Source organism: Coregonus clupeaformis, chromosome 34 (genome assembly GCF_020615455.1).
Source record: "Coregonus clupeaformis isolate EN_2021a chromosome 34, ASM2061545v1, whole genome shotgun sequence".
Classification (NCBI taxonomy): domain Eukaryota; kingdom Metazoa; phylum Chordata; class Actinopteri; order Salmoniformes; family Salmonidae; genus Coregonus; species Coregonus clupeaformis.
The window spans coordinates 32,430,456-32,451,737 of record NC_059225.1 but is presented as its reverse complement, the minus strand read 5'-3'; the positions used below and the strand labels follow the sequence as shown (position 1 = coordinate 32,451,737).

At 41.3% G+C, this 21,282-nt stretch overlaps 1 protein-coding gene and 1 long non-coding RNA gene across 2 annotated transcripts in view; both read left to right on the top strand.

Moving 5' to 3' along the window:
- The first annotated feature begins 728 nt into the window (after positions 1-728).
- Positions 729-2,806, top strand: LOC121549604. Its single transcript, XR_005996840.1, has 2 exons — positions 729-1,499; positions 2,586-2,806. It is a non-coding gene; the product is annotated as an uncharacterized LOC121549604 (long non-coding RNA).
- A 14,633-nt stretch (positions 2,807-17,439) lies between these two features.
- The window catches only part of LOC121550018 (phosphatidate phosphatase LPIN2), a 44,769-nt gene continuing 40,926 nt past the window's right edge, over positions 17,440-21,282 (top strand). Inside the window, exon 1 of the mRNA XM_041862078.2 lies at positions 17,440-17,536. The gene's annotated coding sequence lies outside the window, so the exon portion shown is untranslated. The remainder of the gene's footprint in view (positions 17,537-21,282) is intronic.

Here is a 21,282-nt window from a genome sequence, read left to right as displayed (position 1 = left end):
AACCAAGATTGAACTCTTTGGCCTGAATGCCAAGCGTCACGTCTGGAGGAAACCTGGCACCATCCCTACGGTGAAGCATGGTGGTGGCAGCATCATGCTGTGCGGATGTTTTTCAGCGGCAGGGACTGGGAGACTAGTCAGGATCGAGGGAAAGCTGAACGGAGCAAAGTACAGAAAGATCCTTCATGAAAACCTGCTCCAGAGCGCTCAGGACCTCAGACTGGGGCGAAGGTTCACCTTCCAACAGGACAACTACCCTAAGCACACAGCCAAGACAACGCAGGAGTGGCTTCGGGACAAGCCTCTGAATGTCCTTGAGTGGCCCATTCAGAGCCCGGACTTTAACCCGATCGAACATCTCTGGAGAGACCTGAAAATAGCTGTGCAGCGATGCTCCCCATCCAACCTGACAGAGCTTGAGAGGATCTTCAGAGAAGAATGGGAGAAACTCCCCAAATACAGGTGTGCCAAGCTTGTAGCGTCATACCCAAGAAGACTTGAGGCTGTAATCACTGCCAAAGGTGCTTCAACAAAGTACTGAGTAAAGGGTCTGAATACTTATGTAAATGTGATATTTCCGTATTTTATTTTTAATACATTTGCAAAAAAATCTAAAAACCTATTTTTGCTTTGTCATTATGGGGTATTGTGTGTAGATTGAAAAGAAAAAAAACAATTTAATCCATTTTAGAATAAGGCTGTAACGTAACAATGTGGAAAAAGTCAAGGGGTCTGAATACTTTCCGAATGCACTGTATACTGCTATATAGGGTCTATGATATGATGTACAGTGCTCCAAGCCACCATGATAAAGGAAACAAACAACGTATCCGCAACTTACACACGACCACATTATGAGTGCTGAATGGAAAAAGTCTTAGTCATATGTTTAGTCTGTCTGTGCCACCATTTTAGAGTCATTGACCGGAAAATATGGATGGTAGAACCAGGGAATGTGATTGTAATGACATTAAAACAAATAAAGTGTTAAGTCACCAGAATATAATGAGAGCAGCCTGTCACATACCTCTAACATGTGGATGGACCAGGATGTGGGTTAGTCAGTATGAACCATATGTCTGAAACAAGCATACCAGGGCCCATATCCATAAAGGATCAGGTCCCACATGTTCATACAATCATAATCATTATAGTCTGAAAGGCTAAACAAACTGAGATGCTTTAAGAATACAGTCCCAGGTTCCAGTCACTTATCTTATCTCTGTTGTATTCTTAAACTTTTTTCGCTGTAGGCTTTTCTATGTGGTAGAAAAGGCTTCTCTCTGCTTTCAGACATGAGCTAAAGTGTGTGTGTGTGTCCGTGCGTTAACCCTTTTCTATTTACCGGTTGGTTGTAACAGAAGGCAAAGGGGACTTGGGAGTGACCTCCTATTTGACTGATGCTGATGGTAACGTGATCATTGGTTCTAAAAGTAGAACTACCACTCCATCAGAGAGGAGGAAGTCAGTCACTGGGAAGAACATGCATAAGAGAGAGGGTGAGGAAACAACGGGTGCAAGAAAATACTTACCCTTATACCTCTAACACAAAATTATTTTAATGTGAATAAATGCTGATTTATTTAAACATTTAGTCCATAATGTTGCTTAATCAGTGGTTAGGCTTAGTTGGCCAAAAGTAGGCTACATGAAAAGTGCAATACAGTTAATATAACCATGTGTTAGTGTGGGTTTTCAGTGAATTTATGTAAATCATGAAGCCCATCTGCATTTCCTGCTGTGCAGGAAAATTCTCAGCAACAAAAGTGATCAAATTAAGATCCTACATCTGTAAGTTGTCTAAAAACAGTGTAGACTCATTTCTGATCAGTCATGAGTCAGGCCTTATATACCGTATTTTCCGCACTATAAGGCGCACCGGAGTATAAGCCGCAGCAGCTAAATTGAATGATATTGAATGATGTGTACATATATAAGCCGCACTGGACTATAAGCCGCAGGTGTTTTAATGTTTAATTACCATATGTAAGGGTTCGTGCACAGAGGGGATTGTCGGGAAAGAGACAAACTGTCTCGCTCTCGTAATGTCTGTCTGTCTTGCTCTCGTTCTGTCTCGTTCTGTCTCTCGTACCACTCTCGGTTCCACTTTTACTTTTGCGCGCTACCTGTCTCACTCTTTTCCGGCCTCCAGCTTTTCCTGCTGGAGCCCGACGCTTAAAGTTGGGGGGCGAGGACCGGTCATAGAGTCCATAGAGTTAAAGTTGGTGGACTGTAACCTGTAAAATCCATAGATTTAGGAGGTCTTCTAGTGGCCGTTAGCTGTAAAAATCCATAGATTAGCCGCACCGTTATATAAGCCGCAGGGTCGAAAAATTTGAAAAAAGGCGCGGCTTATAGTCCGAAAATTACGGTAATCTCAGAACCCAGAACTGGTATAACAATCTGTCACAAGAGACTAGGGCTTATCTCACTACAATGTGTCAGTTTAGTTCAACACCTTCAGAAGAAGTGGGGCGAGCCTCATCGTCATGTTTATCCTTTTAGAGGGTTGTGAAATCCAGAGATATTGGCAAAATTATTGACCTGTATATGTGTGTTCTTCCTAAAATTCTGTAATCCTGAAGCCTCCAGAGTAGGAGGGGCAGAAAGAGGAAAACAAGACTGAGAAGGAGGAAGAAAAGATGGTGGAGGACAAAACTGATGCTGTACCCACAACCACAGACAAGAAAGAGGCTGCCCTGGCTCTCTGCAAGCAGGAGACCCTGCAGCAACCCACTGCTACAGCAGATGAGGCAAAACCAGATGATGTCCCCACATCTGAGAAACTGGCAGAGAAACCACAGACTAACAAGGGCAAAAAGGATCAAGAGGGGTAACAATCAGAAAGCTGGTTACATTAGTGAAATAGTTATTTTGGAGTTTGTGGTTTATACATCTTGCATGAATGTGTCTTTGAGCATCACTGAAACACCACTGGAATAACTTTTTCCCCCAACATCGTAATTCACTCATCCCTTTCCTTACAAGCAGGGATGATTTAAAGTACACTGAGGGGATGTCATTTCGTATTACAATGTAGGCCTATAACTCAAACATGTAGTTATAAACCTGTAGCCCAAAGGAAGGGCCACAAAAAAGGCATGTCTTCTGTGATTCACAGTAATACATTTCATAATCTTCAAATCTTTTAACATATAGTTGTGTTAGTGCATGCATTGTTTTTGGATTTAATATTATTTTGATTTAATAAAATGCAGTATTAGGCCACTTCTCATTCCTTCTCATACAAGGTTCTCATGCACAGGCCTTAAATATAACCACATTGAATCGTTTTTTCCCTGTATAGACACATATAATATGCCATTTAGCAGACGCTTTTATCCAACGCGACTTACAGTCATGTGTGCATACATTTTTACGTATGGGTGGTCCCGGGGATCGAACCCACTACCCTGGCGTTACAAGCGCCATGCTCTACCAATTGACCTACAGAGGAACTGAACATATCATTCTTGTATCGTATCTACATACGTATCGGATCGTCCTGATATACTGTATAGCGTTTTAGAATGACATTTCTTCAAATGTATTTTATGTTTTAACATCAGCTATGCAAAAAAACAACTGTTACATGACATACAGTAACTTGTGTAACAGCCCACCAACACAATGCTGATCTGTGAAAAAAGCAAAAATAAGCCTTGGCAACATATTGTAAAAACAGTCCTGTTGATATTATCCTACCATGACAGTTATCAGTTATGCCACTGGTATGACAATATCACTAGCTACCTATTACAGTTGTCACTCAGCAATAAAGTGAAATGCAGCACAGCCTAACAAAACTCTGGTAAGGAGAATACACCACTCTATTTATTTATTTTTTTCTTCTGCATTTGTAAGTGAGAGTGCACACAGACACAGATGCACACACAGAGAGGGGGTGGAAGTTTAAACAACATTTGGACCTGATCATGATTTTTCGCGCTTAAAACATGTTTGACTAACTAACTAATACAAATGGTGCAGTAATCAAATGTATCACGGCAGAAAAGTGCGTGCTGGCGCATCAACAGTAGATACATTTAGCCAACCCCATTCCCCTCTCTTAGCGCCATATTAAGCCCCTCTTACGAGCTAGTTAGCTAACTATGATAGTTGGATAACTACAGCAAGCTAGTTAGCTAGTTGGTAAAAGAGCTAGCTATGCTTTCCCACCTTGTTTACTAGCTAGGCAACTTAGCATTTGACTGCAGGTAACGTTACCCAGAGTAGCTAACGTTAGCTGCTATAGAAAAAATATTTGCTAACGTTAGCTAACTAGCTACATAACTAACGTTCGTTAGCTACAGGCGGTGTTTAGCCAATGACTAGCTAAACACCAGTAGTAATTAACTAGCTACATTTGGCCAACTCATTGTCCTCATCTCCCCTTCTTAGTGGCTTATTAATGCCCCTTTCTCACGAACTATGATAGTTAGATAGCTAGTTAACCCATACAGCAAGTTAGATAGTTAGCAAATCACTTAGCTATACTTTCCCGCCTTGTAGCTAGCCAAAGATATTTAGCTACCCACTTCTGTCAGTGTTGTAACGTTAGCTAGCTACTTAGCTAGCTAGCAGCTGCACTCTAGAGAAAAGAAAAAATAATAGTTTGCGACCTGAACAGATTACAAAATGTTTAGAAAATTATTCTGACATAAATGTGAATGTACTGTCCCCACTCTCGCTTGTCCTCAACTTTTTGAAAGTCATTGCTGTGCTGTGCGGTCGCGAGAGGAGCAAATGGTGGGAATCGCTTGCTCAAAGTCTTTTGTCACCCCCTAACACTTGCGCAGTAATAATCAACACTTCTTAATATTAAATCAATGGTTTGTGGTCAGTAAACCCATGGAATATGGTGTTAAGTAAATGTGTAGCTACTGTTAATAATTTTTATAAAAATCAAGTAGTGCATAACTATATCGTCCTTTTCATTGAAGATGTTTTTTGGGGAAAAGTATGTATTATTTTGTTGCAATATTTCCATAAACCATGTCCAATATTTGATCTGTAATTTAAAAAAAGCTTAATGTTGATGTTGGTCACATTACTGGTAACTAATGTCCGTTTGTCGTGCGTCACTGTACAGTTCCAACATAATCCAAAGGGTGGCAGCCTAGACCACAAATTAATGTTTTGCATTAAATAATGTTGTGGTTACGTACAATATAGCAGGATTGGGATTTTAGGGTACCATCTTTTGGATTATGTTGGGCCTGTACAGGTCAATTAGCTGCTGGACAACATTTCTACCTATTTAATTACACAAAAACAAATACATCCCCCCCAGTGACAACACTTCACAATTTTACACACATGTACCAGCATACAATCCTTTCTCCAACTAAATATCCACAATGTTTGTGAGTTATATTACACAGTAAAAGGATGTTAGTCCATCCATGCAGATTAGAAATGAAATGAAACAAAATGATACTGTAGGTAAAACATCCGAACTCTTTGTGCGTGTGTTGCGTTACTAAAGTAAAACAAAGCTACTTACCGCCTATTTGTCAGCTGTGCAAACCTGTCAATGACATCACTCTTTCCCAAGCGTGTTAGAATGCATGATCATGACAAAGAAATACTATCTTGGGTCATTGTGCTCCTAAGCCAGGAATGTAGACTCTTAATGCTGCAGCTTCTAACTGGGATTGTCAGCGCGGCTTGTATGATTGCCTTCTGTGATGGGATCAGGGTCTAACAGTGTATACACTACCAGTCAAAGGTTTGGACACTGATCAGGGTCTAACAGTGTATAGACAAAGGACATTTCAGAAGTGGCATCTTTCTTTTTTTGATAGGTCATGTTTAGCAACAACTACTTCCTTTGGCTTGAGAGGAATATGATACATGTTTGTCTTGTGTGGGCCTCCCCTCTATCTCTATGTTCTCTCTCTGTCATGTCTGCTCCTTTCTCTCGCTCCCCTCTCTTCCTTGCTGTCTGAAGTTCTGCTTTCCTGGATCTCCAATATTATTACACAGACGGAATAGTATTAGTGCCGTAGCAATATAGAGTATTCTGAACACACACATACTCTCACACACACAAGCAATATGAACAACAGGCAAATAATATGTTTAGTTGAATTGAACTGAATGATATTAGCAGTTCACTCAATCTTAAACCTGATTAACATTTAGTCAACCTATCACTAACCAAAATACCTGTGTTCTCTCTCTTTCTCTATGTTCTCCTGTACGCTCCTTTGTCTCTATAGACAGGTTGGTTGTTTAGCAACAAAAACGACACGCGCAACCATAGAGCAAAACAGAGGTTGGCTTAGATTGTTGACAACATGTAAGCTATATTTCGTCTACAATGTTTATTGAAAACATAAATACATTTGCACTCTTCTCACTATGACAGGTTGTTATGATAAACGTATGCCTGGTAACAGAAGAGGCGGGGAACAGCCGGTGCGCCAACGGATAGGCTGAGTAAGTCTAAACCACGCTCAAGTCTCTACTCTGATTGGCCAGCAGAGAGGTGGGAAACTCTCTCTGTAAGAGTATTTGAAGAACAATCTGAAACAATGGATTTAGTTCTCTGAAGTGCCCTGCGAGGTATTTCAAAGAGCCCGTATATACGAAACATCATATTTACCATTGAAGGTTTTTGCATTAATTAAAATAACTAGTATATCTTAGTCGTGTTGACCTCTTTTGTTCCTAATGCCAGATTTGAATTGACGCAACTTTGACAATTGGTGACTTCCGACGTGATCTGGTAGAAGGGACTTCGCTGGGTATTGTCCGGCCCATTTGGTCACCTCTTTCATTGGACTGTGTGTTTCACAAAAAGTCCGGACCACTACAAAGGTAAGCAGATACCTATTGTTAAATAACTAAAGATCTGCACATTGGCTTTATCCAAATTAATTTTGTGAAACAACTGGTTGATGTAAGTGAACTAAATTATGAAACTATTATGAGTAGATAAGCACAATATTGTGACAAATAAACCTTTGGTAAATGTGATGTTAAACCATGGTACCAGAGAGTATTGGTTCTACCGGCAAGGTCCGTAACTGTGGATACGGCTAGGTTCAGGAGACAATACTGACATCTACCGGCAAGGTCCGTAACTACGAGGATACGGCTAAGGTTCGGAGATACAGGGAATTATTGGCTAGGATCAGAGGAGCGCCAAAATTTTAGTTGAGTATTGTTTCTTTGACACATATCCAGAGAGATATGGCTAGGTTCTGAGAAAATACTGAAGTCCCCAGGCTAGGATCACCAGGGGTGAGAACTGGAGACACAGGGAATTATTGGCTAAGGGCGTTGGCTAGTGGCACATATCCACTGAGATACGGCTAGGATCATAACGGGCACTTACATTTTAGATAGTGTTACGCTACTGACACGTATCAGAGGGCTAGATACGGCTAGGATCAGGGGGACACTGGGTGTTGTTGTATGCATGAGTGCGCGAATGATCACAGATGAAATAAAATAGTGAATAGGGGTTATTAAAAATAATAAACCTGTATATTAAGACGTCTGTGGCTGTCCAAACTGTATAATTTGTGAATAACTGTTGGGTTTGTGGTTGCTTAAACCGTATAACCCGTTAATAACAAATGGGAATATGAAGGTAAAATAATGAATAACTAGTATGACTAAACTGAAACATTTGAACTGATATAATTGAATTGTAATGTTTAATGTTTGACATAGCATAACACTGGTTTTAAATAAGTAAATTGAAGTAATATGGTGTGGCGCTTGATTTGATATAACAACCATTGGTTAAATAATTGAAACACTTGGGTTTATTCGTTCGATTTACCATTTGATGTGTGGCGTTTAATTTGATGTATCAACCATTGGTTAAATAATTGAAACACTTTGGTTTATTTGTTTTGATTTACCATTTGATGTGTGGCACAGTAAGAACACTGCTTTCAAACAATTAGACTGAAATAATTCGGTTTATCGTTTAAATATAAACGTGCACCAACTTTAACTAATTAGGTGGGAATTATTTGATTTAAATAAATAGACTAAAGGACCTTAATTAACGGCAGAATATTGAAAACAAGAAACACATAAACTGACCATAACTAATGTTGTTTTAGATGTAATGTATAATATAGTACAAAGCAGATGGAGGGTTCAATTGAACTAATTATCATGGTAGAGCTAACGTAGTACAGTGAGGGAACTTCATTTTGTGTTAGAGGGTAAGATGAGAAATCATTGTAATATGCTATTGGTGGAAATCTATTTATCATTTCAAGGCATGGAGTAACAATCTGCATTTATGAGTGTAAATTCCACTGCTGATGTATTGATCGAATGGGTACGATGGAGTAGTTGGTTTGGTAATGTTGAATGGACTATTTGTAGCGTGTTTTGGGGTTAAATAGAAAGACTCACTTATTCAATAGGGAATGGGTAGAGAGAGAGAGAGTTTTTACGTGTATTAAAAGTTGCATAAGATAGCTTTAGTAGTATTCTAGATAGGTCTATGAAAATATGTTACAAGTACGAATGACATTATTTCCTAAGAAGGAAGATTGTAGGGAAGTTTCCCGCGCCTCCCCCATAATGTAGGAAGGAGCAGGAGAGGTGAGAGACAGTACATAGTTCAAATGATAGGAATGTCATTAAATGTATGCTTATCAACGATAGCAAGTATTTGTTTTATTAATTAGGGCCTAATCAGAGAGAACAGTTAAAGAAATTGAATAGCGAACTGAAATGGGTTAGCGGGAAAATACAAAATTGTTGGTACATTCTAGAACGATAATTTATTTTGGTTACGGGGATGCAAGTATGCATTGGCTGTTGTGCTGGGGAAATAGCGCCAGCCTGTGGTGGGTTCTGGATTGGTGAAACAGTGGGGACAGGAACAATAGAAGGGGAGACAGATTTTCCTAGGGGGTTGAACAAATAATTGATAATGGATCATTTGAGATGAGATCACATGTAGCAGAGTTAGGGTAATCAATTAAATAATCGTTGTATACTCGAGGAATTTTTAGTGGTTTAATGGATTAGTTATGAGGAATTAGATTGATACAAACAATTATTGATGGGTTAAGACTGGGGATATCTGTATCATGTTTTGTGTATACTACCATCTTTAGATTATAACCAGGAGAAAGAGATTAGCTCATCTCAGTTAGGCAGTATTTAGGTCATAAAAGTGAGCTACCAAATTAAGTGAGGCCTGGCTATTTGTGGTTGTTGTTTTTCAAATTGGGCTAAAATGGGTTCACAGAGCCAGAGGCTGTACAGAGAAAGGTGGAGCCCCCATGTTGCCCTAGTGAAAGAACATTCAGAGGAATGGTTATCACTAGGTAAATGGATAAAACAGGGGAAAAACATTACTGACTGGCAGAAAACACCAAATGGGGATCAGTATGGCCACTCCACTGGGAGATATAGAATAAAGTTGAATTGGAGAGCAAAAACCCTGCCCGGGGTCCACTTGGAGACAAGTTTTAACGGATGACAGGAAGAGATTTTCTTAACTCAGGAACAGGAGGCTGAGTTAGCAGCAATTCCGTTCAAATTATGGTCACAAGGACCAGCCGATGTAGGACTAATTAAGGGGGTAGCTCCAGTACAAGTGATTCCTCGATCCGATAATAGACCATACCAAAAGCAATACCCTATGAAACCAGAAGCAATAAAAGGGATAACACCTACATTTCAGCATTTACTTAAGAGAGGGGTGATAATTCCTGGAGATGAGGCACAATGCAACTCTCCAGTATTTCCTGTTAAAAAGGCGGCACCTAGCGCCGACTGGAGGATGGTCATGGACTTGCAGGGGGTTCATAGAAATATAATTCCCAGAGCTCCATGTGTACCAGATCCACATACATTGCTGAACCAATTGAAACCAGAGAACTCCTATTTTACAGTGATAGATTTAGCTAATGCTTTCTTTAGTATCCCAGTTCATCCGGATAGTCAGGGGTGGTTTGGCTTTACTTTTCAGGGAAGGAAATGGACTTACGCTAGGATGCCTCAAGGCTACTCGGAAAGTCTTACAATCTTTGTCCTGGCTATAACTATGAATTTGGGAAAGTTTGAACCTGGGGAAGGAAGCCAAAAATGTTAGTTTATGTAGATGATATTCTATTGGCTAATCCCACTCAGGAGGGATGTAAGAGGGATACAATCCAATTGTTAACCTTCCTGGCAGAACAGGGACACAAAGTGAGCAAAAAGAAACTTCAACTTTGGCAGAGCGAGGTCATTTACCTAGGACATACTATAACTCAGGAGGGGCGAATGTTAAACTCATCCAGGAAAACTGCTATATTTGAAGCGCCAAAACCGTTAAACAAAAAACAAATGATGAGCTTTTTGGTAATGATAAACTGCTGTAAAGCTTGGGTACTCCATTATGTACTGTATACGGGTAAATTAAGTGATCTTATCTATGGGAAGGCAATGGTAGCCCATGGTAAAATAATTTGGAACTCTAAGGAGGCATACATACATCAGGGATGTTATCCAAATGGTAGAGAGTAAAGAGGGATATGACATTGGTCGTGATTTAAAGATGATTAGGTTTTTTGGTGGGCTATTAGATATAACTGGGTTAATCATGAACATAGAGGTTTTTATTCTTTGTTGCTAGGCAGAAGACTTAGGTGACCTAAATATGGACTTGTCATGTCCAACAATCAGTCTTCAGGTCAAGCCCGGGAGAGCCTGGGTAGAACAGAGTTTGAACTAAACATGAGTGTTTTTACAAGATAAGAGATTGATGATTGGATTACTAATTGATTCTGAACTGGATGAAAGTCGAATTTAGCTGCCATAAAAGACAAAGGAAGTGGGAGGAGCAATAAAGAAGCAAAAGACAATCTCGAAAATGAAAGGCATGGCAATTGGATGATAAATTACCTAAGGGATGGTTTAGGAAGGTGCTAATATTGACACATGGGCAAATCATGTGTCAAAAAGGGGGAGTGATATGATTAAATAATAATGATAGGATTAAATAAAAAATACTTTAAAAATAAAAATAAAAAATAGAAATTGAGAGCTCAACATGTATGTGTGAAGATAGTTTATTAACCACAACCGTATGTCAGAGGTTTTGTGCCCCACAGGTGAACTAAAGGAGAAGGTGACCCACTCTATCTCACCAAGAGACTGGGTGTGGATCCAGTCCCTAAAAGAAGAAAAACTGGAAGCAGGCCTGTTGGGAAGGGCCCTACCAAGTCCTATTAGATCCACCTGGGTGCATGTCACACACTGCAAAAAGGTAAACCCAGTTACACCTGATGAACAAACACAGATTTAGGAGAAAGAACCGATCACCACTAGGGCTCGGGGGTTGGCTCCTTAACGAAGATTCCCTTACCCTGTCTGATCATCCCTGTGTGAGTTTGGTAGAAGGTGAAGCAATGGGTTGGCGTCTGACATGTTCTCAGGGCGAGGGTGGGGATTCACAGGTCTCCTGACGGTAGGTAGCTGTCTGATTGTGGGGGCCATATTCCTAACACACTCAGACCCTCCTGATCAGCCAGAAGTAGTAGTTAACCTAACACAAGTTGATAAAATAATACCTGAGCACAGTCTACGAAGGCATAGGAGACAGCTAGACGTAGGGAAAGGGGAAGTACTAGGGACTTTAGGGAAGGACATCACCATATGTATGTCACCATGTACATCCTGGGACTATGTAGTTGCTCATACCGAGCGGGGGGATATGTAAATCTCCATACACAGTTTAGGGACAGGTGTAGTATTGTGAAAGTAGGGAATTACCAGAAATGGCAGTGCGACCCATAGAAGGGTAGGTACTGTCTGAAAGTCTGAAGTACGCAAAAACAGGTTTATCCTCCATGCAAGCCACCTGGGAATGTGGTGAAAGAGTCTTGTAGTAACTTGAACTATCTGTATCCCCCGATAACAAAGTCATTCCGACCTAGGTTGCCTACGTTTGAAGTCTCAGGGGATTCTAATTGTTTTTCTAGGACTAGTAAGATAGGATACAGAGTAGGGCATCTTAGCTCCTGCTCCTACACAGAGAATATCACAACTAAAAGAGACCATGACTAATCTCTCCTCTTTGTTGCAGCCAGATGATTTTAGGAACCAAAACCAGGCCCGTGCTGACATCTGATGGTTGTGTGGTGATAACTGATTGTGAACTCACCTACATATGTAAACAATCAAACGTGTCAGAGACTGGTGAGTTGTCACGTAGAAAGTAGGACCTCCTCCCGGGATCCTTTGATGAAAGGATCCTTTGATGGGATAGGAGTACCTTGAGGGGTTCCAGAACAATTCAAAGCTAGGAATCAGATTGCAGCTGAGTTTGAATCAAGTCTTTTTTAGTGGTAAACAATTAATAAAAACGTAGATTGGATGAATTATATTTACTATAACCAGCAAAGATTTATAAACCACACTCTTGATGCAATAAAGGGATTCGCTGAGCAGACAGCGGCAACTAGCTTAATGACATGGCAGAATAGAATAGCTTTAGATATGCTTTTGGCTGAGCGGGGCGGAGTTTGTGTTCTGTTTGGATATATGTGCTGTATTTTCATCCTCAAACAACATAGCACCGGACGGGTCCGTGACAAAAGAGCTTCAGGGAGTAACCACGTTGGCGAACGAACTGGCTGAGAACTCTGGTATTGATAGCTCCATAAACGGTTGGTTTGATAACATATTTGGTAAATGGAAAACTATTGTTGTAACTATTCTGTGTGAAGTTATAGCTTCTATGGGTATACTTGTTCTTTGTGGATGTTGTCTTATTTCCTGTGTCTGAGGTTTGGTGAGAAAGGAGATGGAGAAGGTGGTTTCCCAACAGATGGTGAGATACGGCCCAATCCTGGACTCCGACCTAAGGAATTAAGGATATGACCTACCAGGCTTGGTGGAGTGACACTAGAGGGTGTCTAAAGGGGGCCAAAATATACTTCTATGTTTGTGTTTTATGTTTTAATAGTCTTATGTTTTGTGTTTTATTAATCCTGTGTTTTATGGTTTGAAGTTCCTTGGTGACTGGTAACAATTTGCAAGTTGGGTGTAGATGGACTGAGGGTTTACATTTTTTTGTATCATTATGGCCTATTAATAAAAGTGTGATTATTTTTGTTTGTATTGTATTATAATGAATGACACCCTGTGTTTTCTTATTTTGAATCACACCCTAGTGGGTGTGAAAAGAGGGATTATGGGGGATTTATTATTTTTATAATTGATGGGATGACTAACTTAGAAAGAATGCATTCTTGACTGGGCTAATGTAGGTTGTGTCACCTGGCAAGCTGTGATTGATGTGAAGAGCTGTTTTAGGGGGTAAAATGAGATAAGGATTTGTGTCTCCAAATGCTAGACTATACTGGTTCTTTGTGATCTGTGAACCATCCTTGGACGTAGGAATGGTGTCTAGGGGAGCTGGCTCTTCTCACTATGACAGGTTGTTATGATAAACGTATGCCTGGTAACAGAAGAGGCGGGGAACAGCCGGTGCGCCAACGGATAGGCTGAGTAAGTCTAAACCACGCTCAAGTCTCTACTCTGATTGGCCAGCAGAGAGGTGGGAAACTCTCTCTGTAAGAGTATTTGAAGAACAATCTGAAACAATGGATTTAGTTCTCTGAAGTGCCCTCGAGGTATTTCAAAGAGCCCGTATATACGAAACATCATATTTACCATTGAAGGTTTTTGCATTAATTAAAATAACTAGTATATCTTAGAAGTCGTGTTGACCTCTTTTGTTCCTAATGCCAGATTTGAATTGACGCAACTTTGACACTAGCTAGGGAATTTCTGCCATATTAGCATTGATATGAAATCAGTCAAAACACCTCAACAAGAAATTAGCCACTTACGATTCCCCACATGGAAGTTTCTTGTCTAGCTAGCTAGCTTAACATTATTTGTCAGTGCAGCTTTTGAGTCAACATGTTGAAATGTAAATTACTCAAATCTGGCTTACTGTGAGGTCAATAACTCTAAATAGCCTCATCATGGGCTAACAAAATTAGCTATATTAGTAGCAAGCCAAAAAAGTGTACCTCCGGGTCTCCTCATCTTTGCGCTCTCTCTGTCAGAGAATGAACACGTGCCGAAATATAATTAAAAATCACTTTGACACTGCCTCCTAAAGTGCCATCGTACACAGAAATGCTGGTTTTAGGCATCACTAAAAAGGCAGCGCAGGCCGGGGCTCATGATTGGAGTATTCATTGCATTGTGTAATGCAGTGTAGTCTGATTTGTTTTATACCATCCCAGCAGAGCAAAAAACTCGGGCTGAGACAAAATCATTCGGGGCTAAAGCCCCGAAAACCCGGGTCTGGTATCGTCAATGCCAAAAGCTGATGATGAAGGAAGATAAATGGCACATACGTTTGTTTGCTTAGCTAGCTAACGTTAGCTACATGCCAAATGGATAGGCTACCCTCACGTATCTGAAAATACATGATAAATTGATGTTTACTGATCATGAAAAGCATGCAGTTACTTGCTGTATAACACTGATGATAGAGCTAAACGTGGACTCATCGAAAATGTGTAGTTCCGAGCCAGTGGAGGCTGCTGAGGGGAGAACGGCTCATAATAATGGCTGGAAAGGCCAAATAGAAAGGTATTTGATACCCAATTCTCCCCAATTAAGGTGCCACCAACCTCCTGTGGTTCCGCCTGTGCTCTTTAAGAGGTGATTATATTAAAACCAAATAGTTATAACATTTATTTAACAGTCCCTTGAAAACGGCATGTAATTGTCAATGGTTTAAGTGGAGCTGGGGATCTGCTTGCCCCCCAGCAGCCAAATCGCTATGTTTGCACCGTTTTATTGATAAATACATGGTCAGAGTAAGGATGTGTTCGTAAATTCACCCTGCCAATCTACTCCGATTTCAGAGCACTCTGGTTTGAGAGTTCCAGAGCACAGAATCATTGAGGAATTTATGAATGCCCAAACTCGGTTTGTTACGACAGGTGTAAGTACACATCAGCTAAATGTTTTTATTAAATTGTTACCAGTAACACAGTTACAGTCACTAACCCTCTAACATGAACACACTAACAATCTCTGCTAGGGCGAGTAAAATGTTCAGAGGTGTTTTCTCATTTGTGTCTGGAAGTAGCTAGTAAGCTAGCCAACTTTAGCCAGTTAGCTTGCGCACGGATCTACCCTATTCCTCGGCCAGAGCGTCCAGTGTGCGCTCTGAATGCTCCGAGGGCGAAATGCACTGAATTTATTAAAGGACAATCTGACAATACCAGTGGCGGCTCCTGAAAAAATTCTCAGGAGGGGCAATTTTTCTGATGATTTAGGTGACCTACACACATTTTAAAAAAGATATGTCCAGCAACAACATGAAGACAGGGGCAGCATATAAGTCAATACCAGAAGCATTTATTGACTGATCTGGGGAGATGGATTCCAGTTTCTGTGACAGATTATAAATAATCTCTGATGCCTTTGTTATATTAGCTTTTGGTTGAATGTACTGTCGTAGTAAATATATAATGTTATAGCTTGGTCTGACTAAAATCTTGTGCATGACCCATTTTGTGTTGGGCGTTTGTTTTCAATCAATGCTGTTCCTATCCTATAACAATGGACAAAAGAGTCCTATCTTGTCAGCCTTGTCAGCAGGTGGCCAAGGACAACACCCACGCCATAGGTCTCTCAGTTCTTCCAACTCATGAGTTCTTGCTCTGAGGACACACACACACACACACACACACATCATCACTGATAACACACACACACACACACACATCATCACTGTTAAACACACACACACACACACACATCATCACTGTTAAACACACACACACACACACACACAAATCCCCTCTCTTTAGGCTGAACATTTGAAGACAGAGAACCCGACTCAGAGCCAATGCAACAGTGGAGGGGACCTCGCCCAACTCATCAGGACCAATCAGAAGATCAGAACTACTAGATTCAACCTACATCATTTATTGTATAAAATGTCAGCACACAATGTTTTCGGGGCTCTCTTCAGATAGCTCCCTAAGAGTTTGACGAACGAGTCCGTGCACGCGATTCCAGATATCTTTACCTCTGAATAAACTGCCTTTATTATACCATATCCACCCTGTCCAAAGTCTCTACTTGGTCTCAGTTCTCCAGTAAACTTGTGATTATCAACAGTACACAACGGTAACAAACAATTGGGGGAACTCACGGGGCAGATAGTAAGGTCACAGTGACACAGAAAGCAGTTCAATGTCGGGGCTCGGGGGTACAGAGTCGCTCTCTTACCAGGATCGATTTTCCCTGTGACTGTCAGATCGAGGTCCGCTCCGACCAGGGTGAAGCCGGCCGGCTCCACTTCTCTGTCCGGGACTCTGTCATCCAGCCAAGTCTCCCAGCTGTATTGGATTCCGCTGCCAGCAACGTTTTCATTATTTAGTCCGTTCGTAGCGGGTATGTACACGATCAACAAGATCAGTCCAAAACCCACCACTCGAAATCCATGGTTGGCAGAATGTTTGTAAACTAGGTGTACAAATTAAAAACATAAAATAACGCCACTAAGTGTACAAATTAAAAACATAAAATAACGCCACACTGCAGGTCGCAAAGAGACGCTGCTAGCCGCTATTTGCTTAGTTACGTTCATGGTTACGTCACGTATGACGAAAGCGCGTAAGTGCAAGCCCACAGACACCCATAGAGAATGTATTGAAAGCTTTGAAATTTGAAAAAATAGATTTTACATGACAGGCTATGAGAGACTTCTGGGCGATTTTCAACCTGACTGAAATCGCCCAAAAACGGGCGGGGCCATTTGAAGCACGACTTTAGCCTGATTTGACATTTAGTGGCAGTCAGATCAGATTACAACACTGATAACTACTGTTGCCGTGATATAATTGATTAGAAAAAAAATCCCTTCCTTTTCCCGTTTGGCAGTGCGTCGCCCATATCGCCCTATTGAACAGGCCGTCCCTGGACAATACTCCTAATTTACACACACCCAGAGCGCAATTCTGACACTCCAAAGTGAATGTATGAACGCACCCTAACAGCGAGAGTCTGCGTGGAACATGATACTGGTAAAAAAACTGATTCGGAAGAGGAAGCGAGACATCCCACTCCCTCGTTTTTTCTGGTTAATGAACTAACACATTCGGCTCACACTGGTTGAATCAACATTGTTTCCACGTCATTTCAATGACATGACGTTGAACGAACTTGGAATAGACGTTGAATTGACACGTGCCCAGTGTCAAACAGACCAGACCAATGACTGTATATGACGGACCAGACCCAGCTGTAATTCATTGTTGCCTATGGCAGAGCCACCCCGTTAAGCAGCCCGGAACTGACCATTTTTTCAACGGTAAACGGACTGAGTGGGACATCTTTCTTTATCCATCATCTTTGACTATAACATTGTATCACGTGAAAGAGTGGTTTACGTGGTCACATGGTCAGATCATAGAGCCGCTAGACGATTCAATGTCGAGCTGAAGTGAACTGCGAATATTGAGGAGAAACGACCGTGATAAATAAGGGACACTGGCTGGCAAATGACTGTCTGCAAACGGTATGTATACAAGTACTACTCTCGCCGCTGAAGTTGATACGCTGGTGAAGTTGATAAGCTCCAGTTTTCTGAGAAACAGCAGGTTTTTCATAGAGTCTTTGGTGTGAAGCTCACGTTTGTCTGGGCTATGTAGGGCAACACAGTATCGGCTTTAGGCTACTGTATGAAGCTATAATGAAAGTTATTTTTTTAGGACTTCTGACGACCAGATTCTGTTAGCTTTCGCTCCTGTAGTTCTAAATTGTTGGCTAATTAAATATACATACACATATTTAAGCATATATGTAGATTAGGGTAGGCTTGCCTCTGTAGTTTGTCTGTCCTGACGCGTAAAGAGTGGCCATAGATATTAACATAATTTCAGGAAATGTGAATATAACCACAGCTAAATATCACACAATCTTACACAGAGTAGTGAGGGCAAATGAAGGTGCTGCTGCACAGTCACTATGGAAACTACTTCTAGAACTCCCTGTTAAATTGTGCATAGGAGCATTTTTAAACTCTCAAAATGGTTAAACTAGTGAGCAATATGTGATTATTGTAACAATCTATGGGTTTGCTTAATTTACTATAATCAAAAATGAAACTATAATTATTTTTGCCATATTTAAAGAACTGCAATATGTAACATTTTGGGGGACCCGACCAAATTCAAATAGAAATGCCAATTATAGATGTCATTCTCATTGAAAGCAAGTCTAAGAAGCGTTAGATGTGTTCCACGTGCTCTATTTCTATGCTTCCAGCAGTTTTTGTCCTTTTACTTTCGGTTTTGTACACCAGTTTCAAACTGCTGAAAATACAATATTTTTGGTAATTGAAAAGATATTTCAGAGCGGTTTAGATTGTACAATGATTCTCTACACTTGCTTGTTTTGTCACATACACGGAAATTAGGCGAACTATTAGAATTTGAGCAACTTGAATTAATTTATATTATGCTACTTGTTAATATACACGTTTATAGCCAGCACGATGACACAAGATCAATTGCTTAAAACAGTTTAATATATTTGGTTTTGTACTGTTGATTTTGTCATACTGCGCTGGAGGTTGTAGGACTTAGAACTCTTGCTGTCATTTTCGAACTCCAATGGCACTCCAATGAGAAATCAGGGCTGTCTCGCTATAAGTCACTTGCCTCACACCAATACACGGATTTGAGAGTCAAACTGTCACTCAATTAACAGCCAACCCTTGTCAGTGTTGATATACTATGTCGGGTCGTGTTTCGTTTTAAGTTAAATAACAAAGCAACTGATTTGTTTCTTCCCCGTTTGGGCAGCCTCCCAGAATCTAGACCACTGTCTTTAGCAAATTCTCTTCTAACCAGAGTATGGGAGCGGAGCGGAACGAGGAGTGGAGCGTTCCCAATTTGACTGGAGCGCGGAGCGAGTTGCCCAAAGGCTGGAGCATCTGCCTTCTCGCCCACTCCAATTTCGCTCCAGTAGCGCTCACTTCACGAACTGAGGGCATGCCCATGCCAGCATGCATTTGTAGTCTACTTGTGTGCTGCTATAGCCCCTTGCTTTAGCTACTGTCATGGAGTTCGCTAAATATTCTGCGATATCTCCTTTTCTTTCTACTGCGAATGACGGGGATGAGGGCCCTGTCGGGTGTCTGGGGCAAATCCCTCTCGTCCGACTCATTAAAGAAAAATTATTCGTCCAGTTCAAGGTGAGTAATCACTGTTTTGATGTCCAGAAGCTATTTTCAGTCATAAGAGATGGGAGCAGCAACATTATGGACCAAATAAACAAACAAAATAGCATGGTTAGTTAAGAGTCCATAAAACGGCAGCCATCCCCTCTGGTGCCATTCTCCAACAAACTACAAGATATGCTGAATAACAGTCTAAAAACTACTTGAGGGCAAATAAATCAGATTTGACCGCTCAGACACAAGTCACATGGCCAGGAATCAGATTTATATCTGACTTCAAACCACCTACGAAAGTGGTTTCAAATCAAATCAAATTTTATTTGTCACATACACGTGTTCAGCAGATGTTATAGCGGGTGTAGCGAAATCCTTGTGCTTCTAGCTCCGACAGTGCAGTAATATCTAACAATTTCACAACATTTACCCAATACACACAAAACTAGTAAGGAATGGAATTTAAGAATATACACATATATGGACAAGCAATGACAGAGCGGCATGGACTAAGATACAGTAGAATATTATAGAATAGAATACAGTATATACATAAGAGATGAGGAGTGCAAGATATGTAAACATTATTAGTGACTAGTGTTCCATTTCTTAAAGTGGCCAGTGATTTCAATAGGCAGCAGCAGCCTCTAATGTGCTAGTAATGGATATTTAACAGTCTGATGGCCTTGAGATAGAAGCTGTTTTTCAGTCTCTCGGTCACAGCTTTGATGCACCTGTACTGACCTCGCCTTCTGGATGATAGTGGGGTGAACAGGCAGTGGTTCGGGTGGTTGATGTCCTTGATGATCTTTTTGGCCTTCCTGTGACATCGGATGCTGTAGGTGTCTTGGAGGGCGGGTAGTTTGCCCCCGGTAATGCGTTCGGCAGACTGCACCACCCTCTGGAGAGCCCTGCGGTTGCGGGCGGTGCAGTTGCCGTACCAGGCGGTGATACAGCCCGACAGGATGCTCTCAATTGTGCATCTGTAAAGGTTTGTGAGGGTTTTAGGTGCTAAGCCGAATTTCTTCAGCCTCCTGAGGTTGAAGAGGCTCTGTTGCGCCTTCTTCACCACACTGTCTGCGTGGGTGGACCATTTCAGTTTGTCGGTGATGTGTACGCCAAGGAACTTGAAGCTTTCCACCTTCTCCACTGCGGTCCCGTCGATGTGGATAGGGGGTGCTGTTTCCTGAAGTCCACTATCGTCTCCTTTGTTTTGTTGACGTTGAGTGAGAGGTTATTTTCCTGGCACCACACTCCCAGATCCCTCACCTCCTCCCTGTAGGCGGTCTCGTCACTGTTGGTAATCAAGCCAACTATTGTTGTGTCGTCTGCAAACTTGATGATTGAGTTGGAGGCGTGCTTGGCCACGCAGTCATTGGTGAACAGGGAGTACAGGAGGGGGCTGAGCACACACCCTTGTGGGGCCCCAGTGTTGAGGATCAGCGAAGTGGAGATGTTGTTTCCTACCTTCACCACCTGGGGGCTGCCCGTCAGGAAGTCCAGGACCCAGTTGCACAGGGCGGGGTTCAGACCCAGTGCCTCGAGCTTAATGATGAGCTTGGAGGGTACTATGGTGTTGAATGCTGAGCTATAGTCAATGAACAGCATTCTTACATAGGTATTCCTCTTGTCCAGATGGGATAGGGCAGTGTGCAGTGTGATGGCGATTGCATCATCTGTGGATCTATTGGGGCAGTAAGCAAATTGAAGTGGGTCTAGGGTGACAGGTAAGGTAGAGGTGATATGATCCTTGACTAGTCTCTCAAAGCACTTCATGATGACAGAGGTGAGTGCTACGGGGCGATAGTCATTTAGTTCAGTTACTTTGAAATGTGGCTTGAAAAAACAGATTCCGTGTGTTTTTTGGCAGGAAAAATAACAGATTTGAATCGGATATGCAAATAAATAGGATTTGAGTCACTTCAAACAGCCAATGTGAACACGGCTTCAGAGATTCTGGTAAATCCCACAGTGAGCTATCTTACTCATAATAACAGAAAACCAGGGTTACGCAAGTAACCTTAAGATTTCCACAGTCTCATTTTTATTAATGAATAGTATCCCCCGTGAATTGAGGAATAAGATCT